Source organism: Dasypus novemcinctus, chromosome 10 (genome assembly GCF_030445035.2).
Source record: "Dasypus novemcinctus isolate mDasNov1 chromosome 10, mDasNov1.1.hap2, whole genome shotgun sequence".
NCBI classification, from domain to species: domain Eukaryota; kingdom Metazoa; phylum Chordata; class Mammalia; order Cingulata; family Dasypodidae; genus Dasypus; species Dasypus novemcinctus.
In genome coordinates this window covers 81,737,154-81,756,223 of record NC_080682.1, presented here as the reverse complement: position 1 = coordinate 81,756,223, position 19,070 = coordinate 81,737,154, and the positions used below count along the sequence as shown (strand labels likewise).

General features: G+C 41.1%; 1 protein-coding gene across 1 annotated transcript in view; it reads left to right on the top strand.

Annotated features, from left to right (window-relative positions):
• The window catches only part of PARVA (parvin alpha), a 180,918-nt gene that overhangs the window by 51,947 nt on the left and 109,901 nt on the right, over nt 1-19,070 (top strand). The gene's annotated exons all lie outside the window — the stretch shown is intronic.

The following is a 19,070-nucleotide window of genomic DNA, read 5'->3' as shown; positions in this document are numbered from 1 at the left end:
TCCCGAATCCGATACAGAACACACTGGGGTGTTTGCCGTGGATCTTGCCTAAGCCTTATTTCCCTAATCATGGTGTTTAACGCATTCTCTAATAACTTTGCATTTCACCCTTATTTCCGTAATATCTTTCTTTAAAGAAAAAAAAAGAAGACTCGTAGGGCTGCAATAGATGATGGTTATAAACGGATCACTTGGGGAGGCTGTCAAATCACTTACCCGAAAGTGTTCTCAAAAGCTCCCTCATGCCCTCCCCTCCTAAAAGAAACCCAAACCTGCCTGACAGGTTGAAGAAGTTTGCAGCCTTCTTTTCCAGGAACCACTGCCGGAGAACAAAGAGACACAATTCCTCATATCAAGAAAACAAACTTTTATCAGCTAGGCAAACTTTTATTGAGAAATGAGACAAAAACAAGCTCTCCCTTGCTCCACCCTCAGCCTTAATTTCCTTTCTTAGGCAATATCTCTTTCACACAGATGTAGAAACACTGCCAAGTGGGAGGCAGGAATAACCTGTCTGTCCTCTTTCCCAGGGCTGACTCACGAGCAGTTCTTTTTGTCTGGTTCTGGTTGGCAAATAGCTGATCCCTGAGCCACCTGCTAATTCCCCCTCACCCTCGGCAGGCAACCTTGCCCCACCTCGGGGCCCTCCTGGGCCCTCCCACAATCCAGCCACAGGCTGTGGTGCCCGACTGCACAGTGCCCGGTGCTACTGGGTTTTAAATATTTGCACCTTCCCACCTGCCTGCCTCCCCCCAACACAGAGTCTGAGCCACGTGACACCCAGAGTACTCAGCTCTGCCTTCGGAAGGCTTTGGGACCCATCCTATTTATAATAAAGAAGAATTTAGCAGCTTAGAATCAGGTGAAGGTCTCCAGAATCCAAAAAGCATGGTTCTGATGTGTCTGCCCCTCACTTCCCATCCTTCCCTGGCCCCCCGTTGATTTAAAACCTAAGCTGTGCATGCTCTCTCGCGCATGGGCAGGCCTGCCCGTCCCGTGGCCTGGGCTTCATCATCTACTATTAGACCTTCCAGACAGTGACCTTGTGCCTGGACCGACCTTGGCATGCCTGTGTCCGAGTTCTCCTGAGGCTGATGCCACCCTGCGCCCCACTGCACTCTTTATACCTCTCCCTTGTAGCCGTCAGTGCTCCAGGCACACTGCCTCACTTACCTACGAATCGAATAAATATATTAGGATTCCATGATTGGATATTGATCACATTACAGCTCCTCCGCAGAGCCCTTTACCTCTGGAGAAAGGTGTTTGTTCCGTCTCTTTTGTGACTTTGATCAGGTGGTCACTTTTCGATTAGCATGAACTCCTCCTACTTCATTACTGCAGTTGAGTGATGGTTAAGTCACAGTTGTAACCTTTTTTTTTTCCTTTATTGCCTGTCTCTTTAAAAATATTGCTCACAGATGTGTAAGTTTATATTAGAAGTGAATTCCAATAAGAAACTTATCAATTACACAATTATTTAGCCTGGTTACTAACTCTTTTTAATATAATGTACATGTTTAGGACTGGAATGTTTTCCAGTTGTCATTTTATGAAGTAAATGTGTTTGGAGAGAAATAGAATATAAATAGATGTGAATGTCATTTAATCTAATTGAAGATGAATGCTGAATTTGGGGAATGTAGTAGAATCCAGCCGTGGTTCAGACTTGCCTTGAATGAGATTTATGATCATGGGATGTGATGCTTTGTCCCACAAGGGCTCTGCTAATGACCATTAACTCCTTGGTATTGGGAAGAGATGGATGATACTACTCCATTACGTGGTATTTCTGCCATGCAGAAACAGTAAACATGAAGCGCTTCAAGAACATAGATAATAAGAAACTAAAATAAGCTAGGAGTTTTTATTATCTTTGTATGTCCAATACCGTCTTTGTATGTCCAGAAGAGGTCAGTTGCAAGGTGGATGAGTGAAGAAGGAAGGATATTGAAGTTTATTTGGCAAGTCAAAAAAATCCAAAAAAACAAAACTTGAATTCATCTGGGCCTGTGGAATTTAAAGTAGTTTGACAAGCTAAGAGGCCACATTTTATCAAGTGTATATTATGCCAGCTGGCCTTGCCTTGGGTTTTTATGTCTTCTTTTTCTGTTTACCCCAGAGATTTTCCAGAGTGTTCTTTTTTGGAGGAAGGGGGATTACTAGTAGTTTTAGCATAGTCAGTTTCAGACAGCATTGTTGAGGCCAGGCATATCCATTATATTTGAGCTTGTTTTCAACCATAACCTCCGAAAAATGTTCCCAGAAACTGGCCACTTAAGTCTGCCCTGTGGTTACACACAAAGGAAATCGCAGCTAGAAAGGAGGGCTCTGTTATAGCTCCGATACTTGAAGATACTTCCTTGATGTAATATTGCAGGGCACCATTTAAAAAATTAAAAGGTATATTAAATTGAATTGCTTTGATGGTTTTATTCCCATAGAGGGAGCTGGGGAAAGCTAGAGTTCCTAATGACTAACTTGGAGAATAAAACATACTTGAACTTCTAGGTCAAATGCTGAATTCCTTCTGCAGGTGGAAAAGCTGCACCTTCCAAGGGAGGCCGAGTTGCATTTTTGAGATGACCTTACCCATCTGAAACTTTCCTGGAATCTCTTTATCCTCAGCTCCCCACCCAGAGGATGAAAAGCACTATCTGATTTACAGTTTTTCCATCTCTTATTTGAGTTTGCAACTTTCTCGGGTAACAGATGGCCAGAAAATGTGTAAGCCCAAATAAAAGCAAAGCATAGCCTTCACTGTTTCTTCCCTGGTGTCACTTTCTTTTTAAAATTAAAATTATGTAAATGATCCCTCAGCTTTAAGTGGGAGATTCAGAAATGAAGGAAACAACCCAGCAGCACTTGAGAGTATTTTGGTTTGGGTTGTATATAGGACTTTTTTTTTTTTCAACCTTTCAATGTTTCCTTTTAAAGGGAAAGAGGAGAAAAGGCATTTGCTAGAAGCATTTTGTGCGTTGCTCATTCACAAAGCTCGCAGTTTCACCAGGCGGCCAGCCTAGAATCAGAGAGAATATTAGGGTTGGCAGAGGCCTCAGGGGTCATCGTTTTAATTGACTGGAAGCGGGAGGAAAAGGTTCTGGAATAAAAGAGCAGCAGAGGCCCAGGCCTCTCAGCTTTGGCATCTTTCTTACCTCAAGGAGTTAAAAGTCTGGGCCTGAGTGTGAGCAACCAGATGGTGTTTAACAGTAACTTGGTTCATATTGTTTAGATTATCCTGTTGCAAGTACCGTGCCTCGTTTACCTTTTATGGAATAAAGTGTGGAAAATTGACCACAGATGTAAGTAACCAAGAATGATGGGGAAGCTGTTGTTACCAGGCCTCTCCTTTTCTCTCGAACATGCCTGATCCCGCAGATAAAAATAGAGAAATGTGAAGCAGGCAGAGAAATAGCTTGCCCTACCTCCATACCTCGGGTCGGAGCACCATTAGTGCTCTGTTCAACATTTTCATAAATCCAAGGACAGCCTCGAGACTGGTGTGCAGGCTATCCTCAAATTCTGATTTTCCAAGTGCCCTCCAGTTAAAATATCATACCACTTAAGCAGTTTTCCATCCTGTTTTGAAAGGCAGTGAGGCAAGGCTAACGCACTGCCATGGAGCAATTTTGCAGCCCTAGTCACCCTGAAGGAGGGAAGTGAGTGCCATTTTGCAGCCTGAGAGCTTGGATAAATTCTGCATTCCCATTGATTTGATTGCTATCTCAGCTGCAGGCTGCGCCGGATTAATTAGAACTAGGCCCTCATTGTTCTGAGCCTTAAGAGTTGACTACCCAGAGCAGGCCCAGGATAGAAAGGGCTTGTCCAGACAGGCACAAGCTTCTCTTTACAGCATGCCTTTTAGGATTGCAAAGGCAGAAATGTCTTTTTAAACCCACAGGGGACTACTTCTCCGACCAAAGTACTATACTAGGTTTTATGTAGTCCCTTTGTTTCCACTCACATTCTCTTCTCTTTCTTCCTCAGTTCTGTCTACTGTGCCAAGGCCACACTGACTTTTTGCCTCTCGGTTTCTTTTGGGGGCAGTTGCTGCCTTTGCCTGTGGCAGAAACACAATGGGGTGACCACCTCCTGTCTGAAGGTTTGCTGGAGGCATCACGGGCCAAAAAGATCAACGCTGTCTGGGCCCCTGGAAAATGCATGCCGTTCCTCCTGCTGGACTGAGGGGTCGCCCTCCCTCTGCGGGGCTCACGAGGAGATGCCGCACACTCCTCTCTGGTCATTCGGTTTTCTGCCTTCTCATTCCCATCCACTTCAGCTCCTCCCTGACCACCCCTTTCTCGTGCCAGCCCGGATCCTAATCCCTTCCGCCAGGCTTTCTGGTGCCAATGGGCGTCCCAGTATCTGACATCCTTAACCCGTTCCTCACAGGCTCCCTCCACCACTTTTCTCAGAATCCTGGCCCTGTGTCCAGGACTCTGCATTCTTCCCAAGCTTTCCTGGTTTTCATGCCCACTCCCAGGTCGCTGTCCTCCGAGCCCTCTTTGAAACCCGTCTTTGAAGCGGAGGTGCCTGTTGGCCCACTCCCATCTGGTAACACACCTGGAGGCTGCTTCCCACTCACTGAGGACTTTGGCACTTGATTTAAAACTTTGGTCTCTATCAAAAGCTCCTGCCTTCTTCCCTGGCAAGTTCAATAGCCTCCTGACCGATCCACGGGAGTAAGCTCCTGGACCTTCTCTGCTCAGTAGCTATCATATCCGCTCAATCACGTGCACTGGCTCCCATGGCCCATGCCTGGAATCAGGTCCACGGCTGAACACTTGTCATCTGAACTTGCCCTCTCTGACCACAGCTGTGGATGCTGGTGAGGATGATGGAAATAAGGGACAAGGTACTTTCAGCCCACAGAGGAATATTTCTTCAACCAAAGTAATGCCCTAGGTTTTATGAAGTCCCTTGTTGCCGCTAACTTTCTCCTCTCCTTCTCTCTCAGTTCTGTCCATTCCACAGCCTCTACTCTTTAATTCCCTTGAAAACTTGCTCTTCAACCTCTAGCTCCTGACCCTTTTACTCCCAGGCCCCCTGGCCCTTCCCAACCCTGCCTGGTTGCTTGTCGGTTATTTCAGTCACCCTCACCAGCATCCTCAGCTTCCTTTCTCCTCTCCCCCAACTCCTTTTGTTCTTTCACTGCTCGCACTAGGTAATCTGCAGCCTGAATCACCTTGGAAGGCGTTCAGGTCTACGAGGGAGCACTGTTGGAGAGAATCGCTTATTCTGGATAAATGACTTGGGTATCAACCCCTGGCTTCAAACATGAGCACAGTCCTTCTCAGTCAGCTCCCTTCTCTTCCCTTATCCACCCAATGACTTCAACACTCACCTATGGTGCTGCTTTCTTACCTCTCATGTCATCAGATTGCAGCGTGGCTTCTGCTCCTATTGAAATTGCTCTGGCAGAGTTTTACCTGAGACCTCCCAATGCCCAAATTGCTCTCCATTCATCTTGCTTGATCTCTCATGAACTGTCTGCTTCTTGAGGCTCTCCTCATCCTCAGCTGTGACAGGCTTTCTTATTCTCCTCTCTTGACTGCTTGCCCTCCTTTCTTTCCTGCTGACTCTTCCTTCTCTCTCTGCTTCTTAAAAATTGTTATTCTTTAAGTTCCCATCCCCTTCCCACTTCTCCTCTCTCTCTGGCCAGGATTCAGGTCCTGAGGCACTGGGGGGTGGGGGTGGGAATGTAGAGGGTTGATCATACAAACGGCTATTTCTGAAAACATCCTCCTCATTTCATTCAATGCAGATGAGAAGTGAAACATCTCAGGATGCCTCATAGTGCCTAACATCCTTTAATGGTGATATCAAGCTCCCTGTCTGTGGGTTTTGGATAAGCAGACCCTTGGAATTAGGGGAGGGTTTGAGCTGCCATCTTGGGTGTTCAAAATCTTATAGGTTCTCCATGACAATGAATGAGTGGTTCCTAAAACCTGGAGAAGAGCTATCATTTCAAAAGCTGTGCAGTAGGGGCAGTGCAGCATTTGAAGTTAAGACATTATGTTGTTTTATATTGTTTTTTAAAAGATTTATCCATTTATCTCCCCTCCCTCATCGTTTGTGGACTCTGTCTGCTCTCTGTGTCCCTTTGCTATATGCTCTTTGCATCTGCTCATCTTCACTTTAGGAGGCATCAGGAACTGAACTCAGGACCTCCCATGTGGAAGAAAGGCGTTCAATCACCTGAGCCACCTCAGCTCCCTGGTTTGTTGTGTCATTGTCCTCTTTGTGTCTCTTTTGTTGCATCATCTTTTTGCATCAGCTTGCTGCATCTGCCCACCGTGCCAGCTTGCCCTCTCCAGGAGGCACTGGGAAGCGATCCTGGGACCCCCCCCCCCCGATGTGGTAGGCGGGAGCCCAATTACTTGAGCTACATCTGCTTCCCTTGTCTTGTTTTTTAAGATTTATTTTTTATTTTTTATTTCTACCGCCCCCCCCCAACCATGTTTGTACTCACTGTCTGCTTTCTGTTCATCTTTTTTTTTTTGGAGGAACCGAGAACCAAACTGGGACCTCCCATATGGGAGAGAGGCACCCAATCACTCAAGCCACCTCTACTCCCTGCTTGTTGAGTCTCTCATTATGTTTCTTCACTGTATCCTTTCATTGTGTCATCTTGTTGTGTCAGCTCACCGTACCAGCCTATCACATCAGCTCACTGTCTTGCTCATCTTTGGGGCACTGGGAACCAAACCTGGGTGGTAGGTGAGCGCTCACTGTTTGAGCCACATGCACTTCCCAGACATTGTTTTTTGTTGTTGTTTTTATTTATTTATTTCCCCCTATCCCTTTGTTGTTTGCATTTGCTGTGTCTGTTCATCTTCCTTATTTCTTTAGGAGGTACCAGGAGCCGAACCTGGGACCTCTGATGTGGGAAGGAGGGTGCCTAATTACTTGAACCACTTCTGCTCCCTGCTTAGTTGTGTCTCTCATTATGTTTTTCCTCCCTGTTTCTTGTCAAGTTATCTTATTGCATCAGCTTGCTGTCTTCTTTAGGAGGCACGAGGAACCTCCACCTCCTGCTTTTGTTGTGTGTCCGATTATGTTTTTTTCTTCTTGTGTCTCTTGTTGTGTCAGCTTGTTCTTCTTGTGTCAGCTTGCTGCACCTACCTGTCATGCCAGCTCGCTGTTTTCTTTAGGAGGCACTGGGATCCGAACCAGGGACCTCCCATGTGGTAGACGAGCGCCCAGTCACCTGAGCCACATTGCTTCCCCCAGACATTATGTTTTGAATCCAACTTCTCTTTTGTGATCTTGAGTAACTGACTTCTCCTGCTGTAGCTCAATGTTTTGATTTGCAAAATAGATTTCTTCTGAGGATTAAGGTTAATTTATGAGCAGTGTCTAGCATATAATAGGAAGAGACTATTTGCCAGACTTGATTCCATAGAATGATTGAGCTGATAGAGTGATATTCTCTTAGGTCAGCCTATAAACCTGACAAATCTTCCAACTCACCAAAAATTACTTATTAAACCCTTCCATAGCACTAGCATCAGGGTAGAGGGAAATTAGCCGAACTAGTCACTGCTCTAACACTGGTTGAAACGATGCCAGCATGATTAGAGTCCATTCAGTAACGATTTCTCATTAAGTTGTTGTTGGGTAGCGGGAATTCTTGAGATGGAGTGATCATTGAGGGCTGGAATAGATGGGAAAAGTGGCCTGGGAGAGACTTTGGCTGCCTGGTAGAAAAATGTCACGTTAGTATAAAGCAAGTAATGTGTAGTACAGTCACAAGTCTCCTGGAAAAGCCAGTTAGGGATTAAATTTATTCCAGAGACCCCAGGGAGCCATTGAATACTTTTGAGCAAAGGAGAACATGATGAAAACTTTATTTTAGGAAGATTAATTTAGTTTCCTACTATTTCAGATATTTTTATTTGGGATGTTAAGGGCAGGGAGAACCTTCAGGAGGCTGTTACAGGAACCAGAACCTGATCTGAAGAAGGGCAGAGTCATGCTGGGAAAGAAAAGATGAAATGCAAGCTGTTCCAGAAGAAAAAAACTATTAAAGGAATTGGTAATGAATTTGATATTGGAGATGAAAGCAAGAAATGACTTAAAGGTGAATCCACAGTTTCTACCGAAGATACTATAATAATTTGACATTGCTGCAACATCTGAGCACATGATCATTGAGCTGGTATTTTGTATTTTTTCTCTAATAATTAAAAAATATGTATTTTACAAAGTATCAGCTTGCAATGATTTGGAAACTTAAAAAAAGAATCTGGTTCTTTGCTTCCAATAGCTTGTGAAATACTGTCCTAGAGGAATAAGCAAGGTATGGGAGCTCTGGGACAGAAGAGAGGTATGGGAAGGATATGCTCTCCCTTCATCTGCTAGGCAAATTCCTATGCACTCTTCAGAACTCAACTCTTGGGTCCCTCCTTCGGAGAAGTCTTCCTTTCCCTACCTCATCCCAACCTCCTGAGCCTTATCACGTTGTATGAAGTAGCCACCTGGTGGTCTCTCCGACTTGAGTATGAGCTCTGCGAGTGGAGAGCATGGCTTTTCCATCTCTCCATATTACCTTGCACACAGCTGATGTTCAATGAAGGTTTGTTCACATGAATTGAATTTAGAGAGCAGACCTGAAGGATCGATGTCAGGATGGTGATATGTGGAGATAAAGATAAAGGAGCATCGAGGCCATGCTTGGTGTCCTAAGTCTCCTTCTGGAAGAGGAGACTGACCATTCATGTGCTACAAGTAAGGTGGTGTGGGGAACATTCTAAAGCTGAAGCGTGAAGAGTAGGTCGGGCAGCCTGTCTTGGGAATGTGCTGGGGAAGCAAAGAGAGAGGAATGAAAGGGAAAGACTGGGCAGCATGTATCTGCCTCCCATTTACTTTTTGATTTTGTACTTCTGTGAAAGCACTAATGAGTTTGTTCATTGATATTCAATCATCAAATATACTTTGAACCTTGTTATTCATTAATTTATTCACTTATTCAACAAATATGTACGAAGGGCCTACTTTGTGCTCGGCTTTGTGCTAGAGAACTTTATTACATTATCCCTAAACCCCTAAACAAAGTAGATCTTTTTTTATGTTTTCATGTTTTGTTTGTTTAATGCAGGATAGTGCTGAAAGGTGGAAAAACTACAGTTTAAACAGGGCCATGGGATCAGAAAAAGTCTGAGAGCTGCTGGGACCTAGTATGGTGCCTGGCATTTATATATGAAATTGCCATCACTCAACGATTTTGAGTGGCAGTTTCATAGAGTTCAAACTAATACCCTGTAGGCACTCAAAAATAACAATCCCAGTTAGTAAGAATTGTAGTAATATTCCCCCACCTTCTAAAAATGTGACAGCTGTTAAACAGAGAGGTGAAACCTTCCTAAAGAGCAGTGTTTAACAGAGTCAAAGCACCTGTGAGGGGGGACTTGCCTCTCTCCTTCAAAAGTGAGCAAGGACAGAGGAAGGGGCAAGGACAGGGTTCAAGGAACGAGCTTTACTGGTAGTAATAAGGTAGATCTCATTGTCCCTGTTTCATGGATGGGACTCTAGGAGGTTGAGGAATTTGCCTGTTGTAACACAACTAGTTCATGGCAGAATTAGATTTTGAACCAGAACTTGAATCCTGCCTGCCTTGTACAGTGTTTGTGGTGGGGCTGCTGCTCAATAAATCTTTGTTGGATCAATTCCAGGAGAATATTGGGTCAGGACTGGAAGAAAGGTGAAGGTAGAGGTGGTACAGGGTTGGGGATTGGACCCAGAAAGGTAAGCTGCGGGAGTAAGACTGCGTTCAGGATGGAAAACAGACAGGTTTGGGTTGAGGCAGAGGAGGTGGCTACTGCTGGTCCCAGAGGCACTTTTGGAGTCCTTAACCCGATCTCAGAGCTGAGTATTCCCAATGTACTGTTCTCCCTAGAGTCAAGAGAGTGAATGGGGAATGGGCTCTTTCCTTAGCCTATGGGTCTGCTGATTCTTCTCTAAAATTACAGGACAAGGCAGATGGGAAGAGGGTCTCATTATCTTTGGAGAAAGGAGTTTTGGTACAAACATTATCACTGTTTACCAGTGAGTATCCACCACTGCATATGAATGATCCCACCACCATTTTGTTTTTTTTTAACTTTTTATTTTGAAATACTTTCAAACTTACAGATCAGCTACAAAAGTAATACAGCCCACCCCCACACACACACACCCAGAGAACTCCAACATACCCTTATCCCTGCCCGATGCCCAGATCTGCCAGTTCTAACATTTTGCCACATTTAATATATCATTCTATTGATTTGTCTATCATCTATCTATCCATCCATCAGTCTATCAATCCATTTACCTATGTGTCTGTCTATTAATCCATTTTCTGCCTACCATTCAGTGGGATTAATCACATTCACTGTGCCGTGGTACCCTCACCACCTTCTGTTAGTCAAGTTTAAAAGTTTTAACTTTTCCATCTCCCCAAACAGAAACCTTTCACCATTTTGCATTAATGCCCTATTCCACTGCCCTCCACCTGTACTCTAATTTCTGTCTCTATGAGCTTACCTATTCTCCAATATTTTATTTGTAGTTAACATGGGGCTTAAATTTAGTATCCTAAATCTGTAATGATCTCATTTGCTTTGATACCAACTTAAATAGTGTATACAAACTATATTCATATACCCCTCCACCCCTTCACCTTTATGTAATTCTTGTCACAAATGACATGTTTACATATTATGTTTAAGCCACTTATTCCTTATTGCTTTTTATGCATTTGCCTTTTAGATCCTGTAAGAAGTGAAAATGGAGCTACAAACCGAGGATACACTACTACTGCCATTTAACCCATGTCATTACCCTAACCAGAGAGCTTTATCTCTTCTATTGTCTAGCGGTCCTTACCTTTCAACTTGCAGAACTGTTTGAGCATCTCTTGTGGGACCAATCTAGTGGTGAAGAGTCCCTCAGCTTTCATTTATCTGGGAATGTGTTAATATCCCTCTCATTTTTTGAAAGATAATTTTGCCAGATATTGAATTCTTGTTTGGTAGTTTGTTTTTTGTTTTTTTATTGGCGAAGTTGTGGGCTTATGGAACAATCATGCATAAAATACAGGGTTTCCATACACCATCCTACCACCAACACCTTACATTGGTGCAGAACATTTGTTACAATGATGAATGCAATTCTTTTAATAATTGTCCTTTTTTTTTTTTAACAGTATTTACCTTTGTTACACTTGATGAAAGATTATTATAATAGTTCTATTAACTATCATCCATAGTTTGCATTAGGTATATTTTTTCTCATATACCACCCTATCATTAACACCTTGTGTTAGTGTCGTGCATTCGTTATAATTCATGAAAGAACATTCTTATACTTGTTCTAATAACTATAGTCCTTCATTAATAATAAGGTTCACTGTGTTATAAAGTCCTATGTTTTATTTTTTATTCTAGTAACATATATGACCTAAAGTTTCCCATTTTTACCACATTCACCTATATACTTCAGTGCTGTTAATTACACTCATAATAATGTGCTACCATCCATTGCCAAACCTTTACAATCAACCTAAATAGAAATTCTGTACAAATTAATCATCAGCTCCTTATTTCCTACTCCCAGTCTATCCCTTGGTAACCTATATTCTAAATTCTAACTCTATGAGTTTGCTTGTAATAGTTCATATCAGTGAGATTATTCAATATTTGTGCTTTTTTGTCTGGCTTAATTTACTCAGCATAATGTTATCCTTGTTGTCTCATGCATCAGGACTTCATTTCTTTTTACAGCTGAATAATATTCTATTGTATTTATAAACCACATTTTGTTTATCCATCACTAGTAGATGAACACAAGGGTTGCTTCCATTTTTTGGCCATTGTGAATAATACCATAGTGAACATCGGTGTACAAGTATCTGTTTGAGTCCTTGCTTTCAATTCTTCTGGGTATATACCTAGTAGTGGAGTTGCCACGTCATATAATTCTATAATTAACTTCTTAAGCAACTGCCAAACTAACTTCTACAGTGGCTGTACCATTTTACATTCCCATTAGCAATAATGAGTGTTCCTATTTCTCTACATCCTCTCCAACACTTGTAACTTTCTGGTTTTTAAAAAATAGTAGCCATTCAAGTGGGTGTGAAATGATCTCTCATTGTGGTTTTGATTTGCATTTCCCTAATAACTATGATGAGCATCTTTTCATGTGTTTTTTAGCCATTTGTATATCCTCTGGAAAAATGTATATTCAAGTTTGTTGCCCATTTTTTAATTGGGTTGTTTGTGTTTTTGTTGTCGAGTTGTAGGATTTCATTATATATTGTGGATATTAAATTCTTATCAGAAATGTGGTTTCCAAATATTTGCTCCCTTTCAGTAGGTTATCTTTTCAATTCTGTGACAAAGTCCTTTGAGGTTCAAAAGTTTTTAATTTTGAGGAGATCCCATTTATCTATTTTTTTTTTCATTGCTTGTGCTTTGGGTGTAAGTCTAAGAAACACAAGATCTTGCAGATGCTTCCCTACATTTTCTTCTAGAAGTTTTATAGTCTTGGCTTTTATATTTATGTCTTTGATCAATTTTGAGTTAATTTTTAAATAGTGTGTGAAATAGGGATTTTTTTCATTCTTTGGCATGTGAATATCCAATTCTCCCAGCACCATTTGTTGAAGACAGTATTCTTTGCCAATTGAGTGAACTTCACAGTTTTGTCAAAAATCAATTGCCTGTACATAGGACTATATAACACAGTGAACCATGTGGTGGGAGATGGGCTGTGGTTAACAGTACAATATGAGTTCTCATGAACTATAATAAATGTACGATACTATACATAGTGTTAATAATAGGGGGTGTATGGAGAAATATACCAAGTGTACGCAATGGCCATAGTTAGGGGTACTGGTCTGATCATGTTCTTTCATAATCTGTAACCAATGTTCTATAGCAATGTAAGATATTGGTGGAGCGGTGATGTACTGGAATGCTGCACATCATGTATGATTGTTTTGCAAGCTCACAACTTCTTGAATTAAAAAAAAAATAATTAAATCAATTGGCAAGACAACCAGCAAGATGGCCGCAGAGTAAGGACACTCCTAGAGTCAGCCTGCTACAGGGCAGCTAGCAAATACCCAGAGCTCTCTGGAGCTGGCTGAAGCACCTGTTTGGGTCTCCAGGAGACCAGAAGAGCATCCTGCAACATCCTTGAAGGAGTAGAAAGAGGAGACCGCCCATCTGCAGAGAAGACTCATAAGTAGAGTGCTCTATGCCCTGGAGGCCAGTGCCCATCCTCCACTGGAGGCACAAGCCGCCTCGGGAGCTGTTCTGCGGCTGGAATCGAAAGCTCCACTTCCCCAGAATGGGGGAGGAAGAGACGGCTGGGCACCAGTTTCAGCACTGATGAGTAAATTCAGTGGCCTACAGTATAATCCTGAGAACAGCTAAAGCTTGAGCTTGTCTAAGTCAGAAAGAGGCCAGGAGCTGCCATCTTAACTCCGTGTCTGGCACGAGGGGAAGCGGAGCAGACTGAAAATTCCAGTGCTGGTGGGGACCAGCTTCTTCCCATCCAGATCATACTGCAGGTCTAGCCTAGGGCCCAGTGCCACCTCCAGCAGGGAGGAAACTGCGGGGACCTGCGCCAGCCTCTCTGGGAAATTACCGGCCAAGCCTCGGAGGCCAGTGATTGTCCTACTCTGGCAGCATGATCCATCCCAGGAGCTGTTCTGTGATGGGAATTGGAGGCTCCATTTCCCAGAAGCCGGTGGAGGAGATGGTTGGGGGCCGATTTTGACTACTGAATGGGAGACTTGGCTGGCTAAGAAATAACCCTGGGAACAGGGGGGGGTGAGAACCAGCCCAAGTCAGAAAGAGGCCAGTGGCTGCCATTCTGACTCTGCCCCCAGCCCGAGGGGAAACTGGACTGACTGAAACTCTCAGTGTCGGCAGGAACCAGTTTCCTTCACGCAGACCAGCCTGCAGCTGCCTAGGCTTCAGCCCCACCTCTGGCAGGGAGGAGGCTGAGGAGCCCTGCACCAACCTATATAGGTAACTGCAGGGAACTTTGGCTGGCATAGACTAAAAATCAGAAGTCTACCAGGGCAACTGCAGTCATCTTGGAGCCACACTGCATAGATTGCTGCCCACACCTGCAGCTCCATCCCTGCTCCAGGCAGGGGAGAAAGGAATATGAAGCTTCATCTGTCTCTCTGGGCAACTACAGTCTAGTCCTACATGGCTTGGATTATTCCACATAGCTGTGATGCTGTCCCTACCCCTGGCAAAGGAGAAAGTTGGAAGAAGCTTCACTGGTCCTTGGTGCAATGAGGGCAGCTTGAGCCTCCACAGCTTACAGCACCAACCACATGCTTGGCTCCTACTGTACAACCAGCAAGGGAGAAAGGGCAGGAAGCCCTAAACTAAAGAGAAAAACTGCCCCCAGAATAAATAGTCTAGTAAGCCACATGCCAAGACACCAACAAAAAATTACAATCCACACCAAGAAACAGGAAGCTATGGCCTAGTTAAAGGAACAAGATAAGCCTCCAGATGACATAAAGGTGGTTGAGACAACTAATTCCAGATGTTCAAACAAATCTCCTTAATAAATTCAATGAGATGGCTAAAGAGATTAAGGATGTTAAGAAGACATTGGATGAGCACAAAGAAGAATTTGAAAGCATACATAGAAAAATAGCAGATCTTATGGGAATGAAAGGTACAAAAATGAAATTAAAAAAACATTGGAATCATATAAAAGCAGATTTGAGGAGGCAGAAGAAAGATTTGATGAGCTTGAAGAAATGGTCTCTGAAAGTAAGCATACAAAAGAACAGATGAAGAAAAGAATGGAAAAAAATTGAACAAGATCTCAGGGAACTAAATGACAGCAAAATACATGCAAACATATGTGTCATGGGTGTCCCAGAAGGAGAAGAGAAGGGAAAAGGGGCAGAAGGAATATTTAAAGAAATAACGTTAGAAAATTTCCCAACCCTATTGAAGGACATAGATATCCCTGTCCAAGAAGCAAAATGTACTTCCACCCAAAAAATCCAAATAGACCAGCTCCAAGACACATACTCATTAGAATGTCAAAGGCCAAAGACAAAGAGAGAATTCTGAGAGCAGCAAGAGAAAAGCAATGCATAACATATAAGGGATATCCAATAAGATTAAGTGCTGATTTCTCACCAGAAAACATGGAGGCAAGAAGACAGTGGTCTGATGTATTTAAGATACTACAAAAGAAAAACTTCCAGCCAAGAATTTTATATCCAGCAAGACTGTCTTTCAAAAATGAGGGCGAATTTAGAATAGTCACAGATAAACAGAAACTGAGAGAATTTCTAAGCAGAGACCAGAATTTCAGGAACTACGAAAGGGGGTGTTAGAGCCTGAAAAGAAAAGACAGGAGAGAGGGGCCTGGAAGAGAGTCTAGAAATGAAGATTGTATCAATAAAAATAACTAAAGGTATCAAAAGAGTGGTGAAAATAAAATATGGCAGATAAAACTCAAATAGTCAGGAATAAACTTAACCAATGATATAAAGCACTTGTATTCAGAAAACTGTAACTCAGTGTTAAAACAAATCAAAAAAGACCTAAATAACTGGAAGAACATTCCATGCTCATGGATTAGAAGACTAAATATCATTAAGATGTTAATTCTACTCAAATTGATATATAGATTTAATGCAATCCCGATAAAAATTCCACCAGCATTAAAGAAAAAATTGAAAACACCATCATTAAATTTATTTGGAAGGATAAAGAGTCCTGAATAGCCAGAAACATCATAAAAAGGAAAAGTGAACCCTCATCTCCAGACTTTAAATCATAATACCTACCTATAGTGGTAAAAACAACATGGTACTGGCCTAAAGACAGATACAACAGACCAATGGAACCAAATTTATGGTTCAGAAACAGACCTTCACAGGTATGGTCAAGTAATTTTTGACTAGCCTGTCAAGCTCACACAGCTCAGGCAGAACAATCCATTCAACAAATGGTGCTGAAAAAATTGGACATCCATAGCTGAAAGAAGGAAAGAGGACCCCTCTCTCACACCTTATCCAGAAGTTAACTCAAAATGAATCAAAAAACTAAAAATAAAAGCAAGAACCATAAAACTTCTAGAAGAAATTATTGGAAAATATCTTCAAGACCTGGTGGTAAGTGGTGGATTCTTAAAGGAGATAAGAGAAGGACTGAGTGGACTACTGATATTTAATGTATGTAGATGTTTTAATTAGCTTTACTGTAAAATTGTGGAAATGTATAGAGTGGATGGTAACACACAGTGAGTTACAGCTAGTTTATAAATGTGAATGTGGCTGAAAATGGTAGTCTAGTTATGTAAGTGCCAATTGACAGAATGCTTGAAAATCTAGGAACTGGATAGCACAGTAAACCAAGAGGTGGGTGAGAATTGTGGTTGATGGTACAGATGTAAGAGTGTCCTTTGTTGGCTAGAACAAATGTATATCCCTACTGCAGGGTGATGGGAATGTGGAGAAGCATGGGAAAAATACAGCTGGAGTGACCTATAGACTGTGGTTAGTAGTAGTAACATATCCTTGCATCTATGTAAAAGGTGTCCTGTGTTGATACTGCACCAGTATGGAAAATGTGAGCCAAGTGTACACTATGGACATGGTAACAATCAGATGATAGTACCATCTGTAGCAAATGACTCACCACATTGTGGTGTGTTGATGGAGGGGTGTTGTTTGGGAGTTCTGCACATGTGCATGATTGTTTTGTAAATTTACAACTTCTGTCATTAAAAAATATATTAAAAAAAAATAATAGGGTGGGTTGGGGGAAAAACACATCAAATGTAAGATAAAGACTATGATTAGTAGTAAGATTTTGACAGTGTTCTTTCATAGTTTGTAACAAACCTCTCATGACAATGCAAGGTGTTGGTGGAGGGTTGATGTATGGGACCCCTGTATGATGATGTGCCTGTTTGCTTTGTAAGTTCTTAACTTTTACTATACACTTATTTGTTTATATATGTTCATATATAAATAATATAAAGATAATAACAATTGAATTGGTTAGGGGCAAACTACTTTGCTTAGTAGTAATATTTTGACAATGCTCTTTAATCATTAGTTAAAAAAAGTTTAAAATCAATGCAAGTTATTGGTGGTAGGGTGATGTTATATATGTTTGTTTGATGTTATATATGTTTGTTTTGTATGTTCACAATTATACACTTATTGTTTATGTATATTTATGTATGAGTGATATAGTTCAATAAATTTTTTTTTAAAATTTTAAATCAATTGGCCATAGATGTAAGGGTCTGTTTCTCAACTTTCAATTTCATTGGTTAATATATCTATCCATCTGCCAGTAGCAGGCTGTCTTGAACACTGTAGCTTTGTAATATGTTTTAATATCAGTAAGTATGAGTCCTCCAACTTCATTTTTCTTTTTCAAGATGTTTTTGGCTATTCAGGGCCCCTTACCCTTTCAAATAAATTCAATAATAGGCTTTTGCATTTCTGCAAAGTAGTCTATTGGAATTTTGATTGGCATTGCACTGAATCTGTAAATTATTTGGGCAGAGTTGACATCTTTATGATATTTAGTCTTCCACTCCATGAACACAAAATGTCTTTCCATTTATTTAGGTCTTCTTTGATTTCCTTTAATAATGTGGTATAGCTTTCTGTGTCCAAGTCCATTGTACCCTATGTTGAATTTATTCCTAGATATTTGATTCTCTTAGTTGCCATTGTAAATGGAATTTTTTCTTGATTTCCTCCTCAGCTTGCTCATTACAAGTATATAGAAACACTACTGATTTTTGCATTTTGATCTCGGATCCCCCCACTTTGCTGAATTCATTTATTAACTCTAGTAGCGTTTTTGTAAAATTTTCAGGATTTCTATACAGAGGATCATGTCATCTGCAAATACTGAAAGTTTTACTACGTCTTTCCATTTCATATGCCTTTTATTTCTTTTTCTTGCTTAACCACTCTAGCTAGAATTTCTAGTATAATGTTGAATTACAGGGGTGGCAGTAAGCATCCTTGATTTGTTCCAAATCTTAGAGGAAAAGTTTTCAGACTTTCACCATTGAGTACAATGTTAGCTGTAGGTTTTTCAAATATGCACTTTATCATGTTGAGGAAGTTTCCTTTTATTCCTATTTTTCTAAGTGTTTTTATCAAGAAAGAGTTCTGAATTTTGTCAAATGTCTTTTATGCATCAATGGACATGATAATGTGTTTTTATCTCACAGAATAAAACCCACTTGATCATGGTGTATAATTCTTTAAATGTGCTATTGGGGTTGATTTGCAAGTATATTGTTGAGGATTTTTGCAACTCTATTGATAAGAGAAATTGGTCTGTAATTTTCTTTTCTAGTGGTATCTTTAAATGGCTTTGGTATTAGGGTGATGTTGGCTTCATAGAATAGTGTTCTCTTGTGTTCAATTTTTTGGAAGAGTCTGAGCAGGATTAGAGTTAATTCTTCTTGAAAAAAATTGGTAAAATTCACCAGCAAAGCCAATTAGTCCTGGACATTATTTATTTGGGAGGCTTTTAATTACTGATTCAACCTCTTTTCTTGTTATTGGTTTGTTGAGATCTATTTCTTCTTGAGTTAGTATCGGTAGTTTATGTGTTTCTAGGAATTTGTCCATTTCATTAGATGATCTAATTTGCTGGCATGCAGTTGAACATAGTATCCTCTTACAATACTTTTTATTTAAGGGTTTGTCAATTTTATTGATCTTTTCAAAGAACCAACTTTTTGTGGTTTTGATGTTCTCTGTTGTTTTTTTTAATCTGAATTTCAATTTTTCTCCTTTACTCTTTGTTATTTCTTTCCTACTACTTGCTTTGGGATTAGTTTGTTGTTCTTTTTCTAATTCCTCCAGGTGTGCAGTAAGTTTTTGATTTTTTATTTTACTTCTCTTTTTTTTTTTTGCTTTTTTTTAACAAATCAATGTTATTAATAATATCATTAATAAAACATAAATCCATCCAAAGTGTACAGCATTCAGTGGTATTTGTATAATCACATAATTGTGCATTCATCAGTCAGTCATTTTTAGAGCA